Source organism: Lissotriton helveticus, chromosome 7 (assembly GCF_964261635.1).
Source record: "Lissotriton helveticus chromosome 7, aLisHel1.1, whole genome shotgun sequence".
Classification (NCBI taxonomy): Eukaryota; Metazoa; Chordata; class Amphibia; order Caudata; family Salamandridae; genus Lissotriton; species Lissotriton helveticus.
Genome location: NC_136068.1, coordinates 1,555,880,688 through 1,555,895,051, shown reverse-complemented (window position 1 = coordinate 1,555,895,051; position 14,364 = coordinate 1,555,880,688). Strand labels below are relative to the sequence as shown.

Here is a 14,364-nt window from a genome sequence, read left to right as displayed (position 1 = left end):
AATTTAAAAATGAGATGCGGGTGCCCGCGCGGCCCCGCCGCAGCCCTGGGACCACCACTTCACCGAGGCTAATTATCTTAAATGCAGGTGGGCCACGCGACACCCCTCTGGGCCCCCCCTGCTAGCCCCACCCCGCCCCCCCAAAGACCCCAGGGCTACATTTAGAAAGATGCATCATGGGACCACCACCTCCCCAGGACTAAAACGCTGTTGGAGCCGTAAATTGCTTTGCTTTGCGGGGCACAATATATAGTTAGCCTAGCTAATTATAATGGCTGAATTTCTCTGGTTTGGTACGAGTGAAATGTCAGTCTAACTATAACGTCCCTGTAACCTTTGGTTTACAGTGAATTTCAAAGGTTTTTAAATGCTAATTCCTAACTATAACGTCCCTGAAACCTGTGGACTGAGAGACGGCCACGGATAGACCATAGACCGCTGGTCCAATCAAAACAGGTACATGGCTTGATGGGGGGTGGATAAACATGGGTGGAGAAGGAGGTGACTGACCAATGGAAGGGCGGCTACGTTGATGGATAAACAGACAGACAGATGGATGGCCAGAAGGGTTAGCGAGAGAGAAGCAGAGGCTAATACAAAGTACAGTGCAGTCGGCACAAACTGATAATGCATGCTCTCTGGTTTGTCTATGGATTTCAGTATATGATATGGGATATGACTGTATGGTTAGGAGATGACTGCCATCTGGACAAACAGACCCGGCCCATGTTCTGTGGTGTAAGGGTCAGGTATCTCTGAGACGTCAGCCATTCACCTGAAGTCTCCAACACCAGTCCAGCTGCGCACGCGAAAGGAGCAAAGAGAGACAAAAGCCGCAAAGAGCAGGATACAGGCCCATATCCGATTTTGACTTTTGCCCGAGGGAATATATAAGACGACGTTATATTTCCCGGGAACCTGAAAGAAAGGAAAAAAATTGCACCTCAATGTGAGTATTTAAAAATAGAACACCCGATAACCAGGCTGCAGATAAGGCCACCGTAGCGCTGCACTTTGGACAAAGCCGCGGAGAGTGTCGGGGGAGGCGCAGGGCTCATAAAACTGGGCGCAACCCGGAGCCGCTCTCTAGCACGCTGTCTGCGAGTCCGTGCTGCCGAGGGACCCGGAGACCTCTCCTAGGGAGCACGGCTATTTCCAGCCTAAATCTACCAGGATACGCCAGGGCTCGCGGCCCACGGAGTCCCCCAGCAACGCAAGTGAGTGGGATGACAGACTCGAGTTGTGTGGGGAATCCGGACACGGAGCTAATATCCCAGGAGCTAAACTGCTTTTTGGGACACGTGCTACTCTAGACACGTAAGGCGCAATATGGTACATATAAATGGTATGTGAAACAGCTATGAGGTGTACGGGACAATAAATTGCTAGCTGGAAAATGTACGTGGTATACAAGACACACGTTGTGTGTGTGGTGCGATAAAATACTATATGGAATCCAGAAACATTATACACCAGGGGCACAGGTCTCACAAGCTATTAATGGGATACGACATCTATGCACGGGGTATTTAAGTGCTCTACAAAATATGTGCATGGCATATAGAAATAATCATGTGTCGCATCACAAGTGCATAGGATATGGGGCATGTAACCAGTATATGAGGCATAGAATTGAGGAACAGAACAGATAGGTGGCATATCTAAAACAAGGGGTATATACAGGGCATGTAAGTTAAATATTGGTGATTTAACTGGTAGGGACTTATGTGTGTGTATATAGAGCGCAGCATTTAACATAATGTAATATAACATAAAGGAACATTGTTGTTGTTAAAGCAAACTGAGTTTACGTCAGTAAAGTTCCCTGTAGTCTGTTATGTGTATAGATAGGTGTGCCGAAGATATTGCAAGCCTTATTCATAGATAGGAGTTGATTTTGTACATGTGAGGGTGGTGTATGTGTATGCTAAATTTATCTGAGTGGTTGTGAGATGTATGTTGGTGTGGTGAGGGATAGTGCGGTTGAGTTGCAGTGCCTTTCAGTGATATGGCATTGGCAAAGTTGAGGGTGGCTGGGGCTCTGTCTTGGGTATTCTTTTATGGAAACAGACATTATAGAAGAGAATGGAAAAGTGTTGTGTAAAGACAATTATTGGGTGTAAGGTGCTGTTGGGTGTGGATTATTGAACATCAGAATTGTGTTGATGTGTGTGTGGTAAGATCTGACTACTCTGTACCTCTTGGGCGGCTGTGTGGAGTATCTTAGGTTGGGGTGGTGTGTGCATCATAATAACGATAGCCTGTTCACCAAACCTGAACTGCTTAGCATCAACCTCGAGCTAAGTAAGCTCTTGACAGTGAGGCTGCCCCTGGGCTGTCCTTTGAGGGAGAGGCAGGTACTGAATAGTTCAGGTGTCAGAATTATTTGTGGATAGCTCATAAGGTGGACACACACAGTATAAAGCACTACTGGCTTCAGAAATAATAGTAACTAGCTCATAATGCGGTCACAGAGTGTGTCTGACAGATTCCAAGGCATTTTAAAGAACTTAAAAGAATGATTTTAAAGGTGAGTTCTCAACAGGGCATAGTTTAACCTAGTGGCGGCTGGCTAATGTGCGTTGGGGCTCAGCCGCTCCAAGTTTCCAGAGTGAGGAGGGACGTCTAGTACATGTCATGCAGGTTCTTTAATGTCATCCATCCACTTGTTCAGAACTGTAACTGTGCTTTGATCACATATTCGCCAGTACACTATCTTGACAACAGAACTGCGCATGCGTGGGCACAGGCTTCTCATCACCCCTACCAAGCCCAGTGCATGGGAGGGGGGCTTGCAAGAGTGAGAGGAGTGTTTGTGAGAGTAAGATGAGTGTTTGTGCGATTGAGAAGCGTGTTTGTGCGATTGAGAAGAGTGTTTGTGAGAGGAGTGTGAGTGAGGACTGGGGAGTGAGTAACAGGAGTGCAATCAAGGAATATGATGGGAGTTTGCATGATGTGGAGTAAGCAAGTAATGTTAGGCAAATGAGTGAGGGGTTTGTGAGTGAGAAGAGAGGGAGTGTGAGGAATGTGAGTGTTGGTCAGAGAAGTACCGATGAAACTGCAAGAAAAATGAGTGTAAGCTAGAGCAGTGTTAGAGTCTGCCTGGGTGGCGGGTGTGATCCTTAGCATATATGGTGTCTGCTGTCTATGTTGGTGTTTGTCCAGAGCGAAAAGAGGTTTGAGGTTGATTGGGCTAGGTGAGGGCCGCAGAGCCAATCAACAACATTTTGTGGATTTTTCTGACAACACTAAGCACTGTGTAGCATCATAGTAATCCATCCTCAACATAATGTGGGCATTCTTTGTGACACTCTAGCCACCCTTTGCGTAACTTAGGCTGACTCATGGCATATTGGGAGCTTATTTGGCAACATTCTCGCTATCCATACCACAGTACTTGCCCATCTTGACGTGTTTTGTGTAGTACTGACAGTATCCGAAATATGGTCCTCTCTGAGATATCGTGGACATAGGTGACTCCACCCAGGTTGTCAGTGGCACAGTGGTTGTGCGCAATCTCGCCATGTGAAGTGCACCTCTACTATTTGTAGATGATGATACATGGGTGTGAAAGGCTATAGCAGTACATGTGGTGCTTGCTGAAAATAACATACTGCTGTTTGTTGTATTTGCAAAACAATAACTCAATCTGGTATTTTGAAACAAAAATAGCTTTATTCATGAAAAGGGCAAGCTTTTGTGGGAGGGAACTGAACTTAATTATGCAAAATGGATATATTATATGTAATGTCTTTATTTCAAAATTGTCAATCTGATACTTCAGACAAAATTATTGCAATTAGGAAATACATGTAAAGGTGGTATTTTCAGGAAAACCTAAAGAAGGTCTACATACCCGCCCATCTATTTTGGGTGATAGGAAAAGTAGTCATTTCTCCGACTGGCTGCCCTTACTTCCTAAGGCCGTCGGAGGGGATTACTCATGGCGGCGCCAGAGTAGTCTCTACCATGATTAACCCAAAGGCCCGCCCGCATGTAAATGTGGCGGGTGGAACCCTTGTTGGTGTTGAGGGGACTCTGTTACTATTAAATACACTCTCTGCTAATATATAAAATCAGACACTTGGTCTTAATATAGGACTGAAAATGTAACCTGAAGAAGCACCATGGACAAAGATGCTATGTATAATGTCAGAAATGTTGGGCTATCTGACAAACAGCTGTTTAGCTGATTTTTTTGATAGTTACACTGTAAAATTCTCTATGTTGACACTGTATTCTCAAAGTTTACCTGGGAGCAGGGCCGGCCTAAGGCATGTGCAAGCTGTGCACCTGCACAGGGCCACCAAGCCCCAGGGGCCGCCAAGCCAATATATATCCTTAGATACATATTTGCGTGGCGGCCCCTGGCAGGGATTTGGCAGCCTCGGCCCCCTACCTACACTCCCTGCTCAGGGCATCCGTGAGCCTAGAGCCGGCCCTGCTTGGAGGATGAATTCCCAACAACACCTGGTGATGTTAATGCTGTTAATGTTCACCTATCATACCATAAAATTACTAAAATAGTTCATTCAGAAACTGTGCGTGAAAATCATTCAGTAAAATGAACCATTTGGCCTTGTTTTCTTAATCAATTAATCAATCAAGTAATTTGTAAAGTGCACTACATACCCGTGAGGGTTTCAAGGCGCTGGGGGGTGCTGCTGCTATTGGTCGATGAGCCAGGTCTTGAGTTGTCTCCTGAAGGTCAGCAGGTCTTCGATTTGTCGTAGGTTGAGGATGAGGGTGTTTCAGGTCCTGGCGGCGCGATGGGAGAAGGATCTGCCTCCGGAGGTAGTTCTACGGATGCACGGGACCGTGGCCAGGGCGTGGTCAGCAGAGCGGAGTTTCCTGTTGGGTACATAGAAGGAGAGCCGGTTGTTGAGATAGGCTGGTCTGGTCTTGTGGAGTGCCTTGTGTGCGTGGATCAGGGGCTTGAAGGAGATTCTCCTGTCAACGGGGAGCCAGTGCAGGTTCCTCAGGTGGGGGGTGATGTGATCGCGGTGCGAGACATCGAGGATCAGGCGTGCAGAGGCGTTCTGGATTCTCTGCAGTCTGTTGATGAGCTTGGACGAGGCTCCGACGTAGAGGGTGTTTCCGTAGTCGAGTCTGCTGCTGACTAGGGCCTGGGTGACTGTTTTCCTTGTGTTAGTCGGGATCCATCTGTAGATCTTGCGGAGCATGCGGAGGGTGTTGGAGCCGGTGGAGGAGACTGCGTGGACTTTTTTGGTCAAGAAAACCTCTGGGTGGAAAACCATCAAACTACCCTCGAAAGAGTCTGTCTTGCTTGCTTCACTCGCTCAGTCATATTTGACATGGACATGTATGGCTCTCCACTCTCAAAGTTCAACAGCCGACACTGATTTGACCACAGATACCAGGGCCACATCACTCTTGCCAGCACCCAGATGGAATTCACCAGAAAGCATAAAAGAATATCCTGTTACAGAGTAAAAATTATAGTTAATTATCACTTTACAGCAGGATATAATGCATAAAATATTTACTTGTCAAGTCTGGCTGGCCTATTTATATATTTAGATCGTTTATATAGTGCTTTGTGTGTTGTTCTGGGTACTTCAGAGCCATAGGTGAAATACAGAAAAATGGGAATTGAGTGTCCTGTTACTGAGGAGAGGAGTCCGCCTAGTATTTTTCATTCACTGTGCCCAAGATGTGGGATTTAGTTGATAGCACATTGGAACAGTTCCATCTTCAGCCCTTTCTTTAAAAAGTTGTAGTTTTGCTTCCACCATGAGTTTTTTGCTCAGGGAGCTGCACAGTCTGGGTCCCTGGACCTTGATAAATCGTGTCTCCATATTAATTCCAGATGTCCCACTTGTAGCCAATGTATTGTTTGATTGTTCTACTAAATCTGCCACCACAACTCGTGTGCACTGTCTATGTGATTTTGTAATTGTAACACAATGCTGAAATATTGTACTTGATTGCACTTTGCACATTATTTCATGATCATTTCTGGCACACCTGGTGGAGGCCTTCATCGTTAGTGGTGTTTCTAGTGGCTTTATTCTTTTTCTGTGTTAAATCATGTCATATTATGAAATTCGACGGGGTGTTAGTGATAAACTCTTTGTATCCTGTACGTTTTAACTGTTTTATTGATTTTATGGTCGTCAGACCGAAATAAAGTACTTATGAATGAATTACGCCTCAAGACCTTTCAGGTCTAAGGTTTGCCAACCATGAATGCAGACTTCTTTTGGGCACACAATGGTGTACCTTCCCTAGTAAGCCTTTGGCATTATACAAATAACTTTAAACATTGCTTTAGCATCTATTAGGATCTAGTGTATTACTCTCTAGCCAGGCGTTAAGAGGTTGCATCGCCACTGATTCTGGCCGCTTGGTCCTGTAGCCTTTGAAACCCGCCAGTGAACGTTTCCGGGAGCCTGTTTTAATCGAAGTTATAACATTGGAGATAGGCCATCACAAGAGCGCAGCTCTATCCTGTGATTGGTTTGGACAAGTAGAAGGGTACTCTGCAGTTGGGAGACCTGCAGACCTGCAGACACACACATTTGACCACTGCAATGACACTGGGAAGAAAAGAGAATTACGCCTCAAGGCCTTTCAGGTCTAAGGTTTGCCAACCATGAATGCAGACTTCTTTTGGGCACACAATGGTGTACCTTCCCTAGTAAGCCTTTGGCATTATACAAATAACTTTAAACATTGCTTTAGCATCTATTAGGATCTAGTGTATTACTCTCTAGCCAGGCGTTAAGAGGTTGCATCGCCACTGATTCTGGCCGCTTGGTCCTGTAGCCTTTGAAACCCGCCAGTGAACGTTTCCGGGAGCCTGTTTTAATCGAAGTTATAACATTGGAGATAGGCCATCACAAGAGCGCAGCTCTATCCTGTGATTGGTTTGGACAAGTAGAAGGGTACTCTGCAGTTGGGAGACCTGCAGACACACACATTTGACCACTGCAATGACACTGGGAAGAAAAGAGAATTCAGAGTGAAATGTGTCTTCACAATGTGGCGGACAGAGATACTCCTAGACTGGGGGCCACTTGAATAGCAGAGAAATTGATTTTAGTCCTCTCCTAATCCAAATTTCTGTCTTGGCTCCATTCGAGGAAAGGAAACTCTTTTGTTCAGAAAAATACATGGTTCAGACAGGTGGAGAAATTGTCTACTTTGTTGGTCTGCTTTCTGGCTGAAACCTATCAGCTACATTTGGAGGTTCATTTAACACTGTAGTAGGAGTTGTACGGCTGGACTATGTAGATGTTAAAGAACAGGTATGAAAGGGATGGCCCTTGGGAACTCCACATGACACCTGGCAAGGGAACAGTTCTGTTGACCCAATTCAGACACTTTGGCTGCAGTTGCAGAGGCAGAACTTGACCCATTCAAAGACAGAGCCTGTGACTCCAGCCCAAATATTGAGTCTGCCGGCAGAATGTTCACGACCACGTAAGCTGCTGAGAGGTGGTACACTATGAGGTCTGTGGTCTTGTTTTCAACCCAGACCAACAGCAGCTCTTCTCTAGTGTTTGCCAGGGTGGTTTCAGTGTCAGTAGCTTGTCAAAGCCTCAAATGGTGAAATTGAGGATCAGAATTTGTTTAATCTATCCTTGAAGATGTCTTCTAATTTCTATATATACCAGTGAGCAGCACCCTGTGTCATGGAGAGTAATTGAGTCTTTCAAGCAGGTGCTCTTTATTACCACCACATGGGGCTTATGCTCTGAGTGAGTGTAAAATGGGACAGCAGGGGACCGCTTTTCACAGGTCAGTTGCTGGCAGGCTGCATCAAGGCAATGACTTGCTTCTGAACTCAAACACCTTGCACCTCCCCCAGCTCACCTCCGTCAAACTGGTGCCAAGTTGTTTGTTGTGGTGGGGAGGGGGTGTTGCTGTGTGGCGGCAGGGGGTGAAAGGCAGATGGTAGGGCAAAGAAGGGGACTAGTAGGGTGTTAAATACAGCACTTGCAACACATTATGAAAAATAATTAGAACAACTTTAAACAGGGCCGTTTCTACCATTAGGCAAGCCTAGGCGGCCGCCTAGGGCAGCAAAAGGGGGAGGGCGGCAAAAAACATGAGTTTGGCCCTTGACTCCAGAGGCTCTGGGGTCACAGAGACATTTCTGGCTTCCAATGTGACTGCTTGTGGGATCTTCATCCAAGAGAGTGTAAAACAAAGCAGCGCCTTCTTTGAAGGGCTCAAATGAGGGACTTAATTGGGGGCCAGTGACTTTCATGCCAGAATGAGGCACAGCAGCAGATCCCAGTGCATGGGGTTCACGGGTGAGGCACCCCCACACTGCTCCTATGAGACAGTCTGTGATTTATCACCTGGAGGAAGCGATGGGCATGAATGGGGGCCCTGGGTCAGGGGAGGGGGGGGGGCGGAGCAGCCTGTCACTGCATGCTTCTTTTCAGCGGCCAGAGGAGCCAAACTGTTCCCTGAAGGGTGGGCGCTGCCCAGGCCTCTCTTACAGCCGGTACAAGGCCCGAAGAAATTCGGCCTGTGAGCGCTGCTGTGCAACAGCTATAAAATATTGGCGCCTGAAAGGGCCTGTGCATGGAGCTTGGGCACAGGAGGAGGGGGGTGATGTTCATTGGCAAAAGGGGTATTCAAATCTGCCATATTAGACCAGCTGACATTTAATAAAAGACCGGGAGGCCGGCTGCCTTTTCCTGCACTCCTAAATCCTAACATGCAGTTCAGGCACACAGTAGGCGGCAAACATTGTCACGATATGGATGTAATATTTGCAGCGGATGCCTAATTTAGGCAATTGTCTCATAACTGTGCCAATCTCCCCCCACCCCCCCAACCTCCTGCTCCCTCTCCACCGCTTCACTCATCACTCCACTCACTCTTTGCCTCTGAGGGCACTAACACCATCTAATCATCAGTCCACTCACTCCTTCACAAGTCAAGATAACCCGGCACCACAGACATCTTCCGCCCGCTGGTTTATTCTTCTCAGCCTCACAGCAGCTCTCGAACCAGCACGATAGATCTCACTTTCACTGACTGATCTCCTCTTTGTGCACTCATCCTAACCTGCTGTCAGTCCCATCATTCTCTTAGTGCCCCCAGGCCCCACAATGAGCCAGAGTCTAACTCACATAATCAGAAAAGGATTATTCTGGCTTCTCTTTAAAGTTCAAATCCTTCACCATTACTACCCCCCTCGTTAGCATCTTTTCTTCTCTTCTGCCGAGTCTTCAGTTATCCCCTTTTGACTCACACAACGTTTGTCAGCCTCCCTCGTTTCCCTACAATCTCTGATCCTCCTGAGATGCGAACACCACATAGCAGCAATGCAAAATTTCACTCAATCATCCACTCCGCCAAAGCCTTACCTCGAGACACAGATAGTCCCCACCCTACCTAATAAAGCAAGCATTGGCAAAGCCAATGGATGTGGCGTGCATTTTGAAACCTGACTAATGTATTTTTAAAACGCCTATAGTAGTGCAAAACAAAGAAAAAACAATTGCTTTTCTTATACAGATAATATTTAATATAATATTTTATAATTTAATGTGACATGATTCAGAGATGTGATATAGGAGGGGAAAGGATACAGCCAATAGCATGAGTTCAGAGAAAAACTTCTCTGACTGAAGCTTACTGTATGGGTAATTTAAAGAATGACTATCAATGGTTGTAGAGACAGCTGTGTCGACAAGCCAGAACTAAACACGGATCCCCTGGTCATTATTTTATTGTAGCCATCCTATTTCTCCCAAAGTTAGTGATTGGATTTTAAAAGTCTGATCCTCCTATCTCTCATCAAATAACATTTGTTGCCCTCTAGTTGCATTTGCCATGAATGTATGCTACAGAAGGGGTGCTCGCACACACCTCCCGCCCCCTCACCACATCCCACCACGGCCATCTGTGCCTATGTCCAGCCTCCTTCGCCTGTGTTCTGGGTTTCATATTTACCCCTTATCTTTACTGAGTGTCCCTGACTGTTACCCCATCAGTTCGCCTCTAACTTATTTACCTGTTTCTTTTTGTTTTCCTACTGCCCACCTATTCCACACACACACAGACACCCACAGTGCCCTCAGCAGAACTCCCAGCCCTCATACACACATCCTTAGTTATCAGATACCAGTAAACATGCTTAAAGTGACATGTTTTATCAACTTTCCGGACAAGAATGTTTGTTTACCTTTGTCACATTACGAAGAAGAAATGCTTACTTTGGTCGCCGAGGAAACCTTTGCACCTTCTTACAGAAGGAATATTGTGCCCTTCGTTCTTTAACTCTCTTTAGTAATAGAATTCCAGTTGTCTACGGGTCTCCTGCTACATTAAAACCTGAGTTACCTTCAACATTAATACATGAGGTTCTGTAAGATGTAATTACATTCTTTATCATCTCTAAAATACCACCAATCCTTTCGAGTCAGTGAACTTTAACTGTAACCTTTTATGTAGGAGCCTTGTGTATGTTTCAGACAGAGACAGGTTTTGCTTCCTAGTTGTTTCAGATAGGGTAGGGTTGTCAAAAAGCACAGTGCCCGTCGCGTGGAGTGTGCTCTGTGTGATCTAGCCCCAGTCGGTGGGGCGAGGAGGAGGGAAGGAGATCGGCGAGTGAAAGCACGCCAGTGGGATGTGGCTTCGGATGTTGAAGGTACACACACTCGTTGCCACCTAAGTTGACGACTGCAAAAAGAACAGAAGATGGACGGAATGCTGAGCCAATCAAACATTGCCCCAGTCAGTCACAGATCTGGGTTAAATCCATCGTTTTTTTTGCATGCCACGCCATTCCACTTTAGACCCAGCCACATGCAAATCAGTCTTGACCCTTTTTTTCATGGGAACAGTCCAGCCCGAACTGTCTGGCCAGATGCTCCCTGGACCAGAAACAAGCATCCTGGGACCTGTTTCGGGGCATCACCTCTCATTAGCCAGGATAGCTTGAATCTGGTGGCGTAGCGAGCATGCGACCCACGTCTGGGCATACCCTTCCCACTTAGGGTGACAATTGCAAAAAGAACATGATGGATGGAATGCTGGGCAATGCAAACATTCACACCCAGTCACAGATCAGGATTCAAGCTAGCCTGACTGATGAGGGCTGAGACCTTGAAATCAGTCCCAGGGCTCATGTTTCTGGTCCAGGGAGGACCTGGCCTGGCAGTTCGGGCTGGACTGTTCCCAACAGGGGCAAGACAGATTTGCATATGGGTGGGTCTAAACTGGGGTGGCACGGTGAGCAAAGGAACGTCAAATTTAACCCAGATCTCTTGACTGGGGTGAATGTTTTATTATTCAGCATTCTGTCCATCATCTCGGCAGTAGGGCCTTGAAGGTAGGGACATGTTCCTTGGAGAACAAGCACTCTCAAAACAGTAACAGGGCTTAGGCCGCACGGAAAGTTCAAATCTCAGCTCATGGGAGGCAGAGACACAGCACATTCGGAGACTCTCCTTAACACCCAGCCTGTGTTCTCAGACCTTCCATCGCCTAGTGGCTCTGACCTTCTTGGAGCTCGCTTCCTCTAGCAGCCCCCTGCCCTTTGGACCATCCAGTGCCCCGGGGGAGTCTCTCGGAGCTACCACCAGCCCTCTCACCAACCCCTTCCTCTAGCTGCTGCGCCCCCCAGTCCTCCCAGAGCCTATGTCTCCTTGCAGCCCTCCCTCTTAGTTCCCGTCCTCAAGCAGTTCTGGTCTTTTCGAAACCCTTTTTGTCTGGACAGCTCCTGTCCTGGCTGTTAAATGTTCCACTCCAGTCATATCAGAACTCCCTACCCCCTGGCAGACCGGGCCTTCCCCGGAGCCCTCAGCATTCTAAGCTCCTGTCCCAGAGCTTCCGGTCCCTCAGACCTCCCATCCACTAGCAGCCTCTGCACCTTCAACTCTCATCCTCTAGCAGTCCCAGCCCTCTTAGAGCCCCTGTCCCCTAGCAGCCTCAGTCCTCACAGAGCACCAATCCTGAGGTCCTAGGCCATCTTCAGCTCTGCTTCAATGCATTTTCACCCTAAAATATGCTGTTTAAATATTTACTTTCATATTGAAAAGCCTGGATGAAAGGGGGAGAGAGTGATGGTAGTAAAAGGGAGGGGGTGACATTTTTCAATTCTCGCCTAGGGCAGCAAAACACCTAGAAACGGCCCTGACTTTAAACTAAATCGCTGGAGCCAAGGTACACTAGGGAGGTTGCAGAAATAAAGCTCTATGAGCCCCCTCTGAATATTGGCGCACTGGGAGTGGGCCCATCTTGCCCTTGCCGGAAGCTGGCCCTGATTACCACAGCCATTATGATCGCAAGGCACTGAGACAGATTGTTAGCAAAAATTAGGAACTATGTGCAATGAGACCACAAGTGCCCCTTTGTGTTTCAGTAGTGACCTTGATTAATTACGCATCATTAATTTCTGTCAATCACATAAATAATTTCACTATAGCTGGCACGATCAGTGGGATAATTCTCCTCCCTGTCATCTCCTGCCATCTGCAGTTCTTGAGTTTAAATCCCAGTAATGGTAGCTCAGACTTCCATCCTCCCATGGTTGGTAAATTGCAGCCGCGGCCCGTGCAGGTAAGAGCGGTGGGGTCGGGTAGGGGTTGGGATTTCGACAGATGACGATGAGGGGAAATTAATTAATTAATTAATTTTCCCTGGTGGTCATCTGTCGAATCCCCCCCCCCCAACCTGGCCTCACCGCTCTTATGTGCATGTGCCGCAGCTGGTAAATTGATTACCACTAAATTGTGCAATAGTGAATTGCACTCGTCAGTGGCGTCAATAGAAATGGACGTGCATCACGAAGCACCCTGATTTATTATTATTAAGAAGGTGTAAATATTAAACTAAGCATAAGAAAACTGTAGGGAAAGCGCCTCTCAAAGGTATGATATGATATTAAAATGTCACCTCTCCACGGAGAGCATGCAGAGAACCCTACCTCTGTGTTTCTTTTAATTACTCTTTGTGATTGACAAGCAAACCTAAGATAACTTTACAGTCTTTAATAAATGAGAAACTATGCAATGAAGTATTTATATGTTTTATTACTTTGCTCTTACTGTAGAGAGAAAGAAAGACATATGTTTTAAAGCCTCAACTCCCTCCGTTGCACTGCTCTGTTTAACCCTATACCTCTCTCAAAATATCCTCTACCTCCTCTCTCTGAATCATCCCAACCTCATTCTACTACCATGACCTCCCTAAGATCCTTTCTTGCCTCTTCCCTCCTCTCACCCTCCTCTACACGACCTAAACCTCACAGTAGTGATTTACTACTATGATCTTCAAAAGAAGACATCCCAGGCTCTTCCCACCTGTGCCCCTCCTTTAACTCACCCCACACCTCATTTTACTTCTATGATCTCCCTAATAACCCTTTCTAGACTCATCCCTCCTCTTACCCCCCTTTGACTCCTTCCAAACCTCATCAAACTATGATCTCACAGAAAACACTATCTAGACTCCTCCCACCTCTATCCCTCTTTAATCCAATTCAATTAGACTACCAGACTCACATGCCCACCGCTCAAATTAACAATTTATAGTTCCCTGTGCTAATCCACCACTAATCCTTTGGGTTCCGGAGCAGCATGCTACTTGCTGAAAAGTGCTCCAACTCCTCGTCAGGGATAGTAAGCGCTATATACAATTAGAAAAACAATCACAGAGTCTGCAGTAAATCTCACTTATGTGGAGATCATCAGGCCCTGCTGATGTTACTTCCGGAAGTGGCAGAAGTCCCAGTCTGAGTCTGGTCAATGTTTTAGCTGCATTGGGCAATCCCACTCCCCCTCGAGTGGTTGCAGCATAATAAGAGACACAGGCATTTGCATGCCCCGCCCAGCGGAGATGTATCATACTCAAACTCTGTTCCAGTCCATTCTTGAAGCTGTGGAGACAGATCTCTGCATACGCGCTCGCTACACCTTCACTGCGATTCCTGGAAAGAAGCAGGCTGTGAAGCCACGCGGGTAATCTCTTCATGGCGGATATGTAAACAAGGATGAGGCGGGCTGGCTGCCAGCAACTTCAGAGCGTTCACTCAGGGCTAGCCCGAGAGGCCGATCTAGAGAGGAAGCAGGCTTTCTGGTACGTACTGACCCTTGACCTGCGGCAGTCACTCACCGGTAGAGGTTAGGTGGGCTGGGGTAAAGTCAGCCAGACGTAACAGACTAGTGCCTCTGAAAGGCTGGTGGAGTTCGGGTAATAAATAGTCAGTGCCTATGAAACGCCAATTTGGCTTTGATAGCGTTATTTCTATTCATCTGGAGGCATGTTTCAATGTATCCATGTATGTATGTAAATGTGCACGCATATCTATGCATGTATGGCAGTATATATATATTACCTACTGGCGGTCGCCAGTAGGTATATATAGTTAGGATT

At 46.7% G+C, this 14,364-nt stretch overlaps 1 protein-coding gene across 3 annotated transcripts in view; it reads left to right on the top strand.

Moving 5' to 3' along the window:
* The window catches only part of TMEM150B (transmembrane protein 150B), a 135,706-nt gene that overhangs the window by 30,411 nt on the left and 90,931 nt on the right, over window positions 1-14,364 (top strand). Inside the window, exon 1 of one of the 3 annotated variants that reach the window (XM_078655048.1) lies at window positions 763-1,217. The exons of 1 other annotated variant lie outside the window; for it this stretch is intronic. The gene's annotated coding sequence lies outside the window, so the exon portion shown is untranslated. Of the gene's footprint in view, window positions 1-762; window positions 1,318-14,364 lie in introns of those variants that run through there. One more of the 3 variants, XM_078655049.1, reaches the window with a different exon arrangement.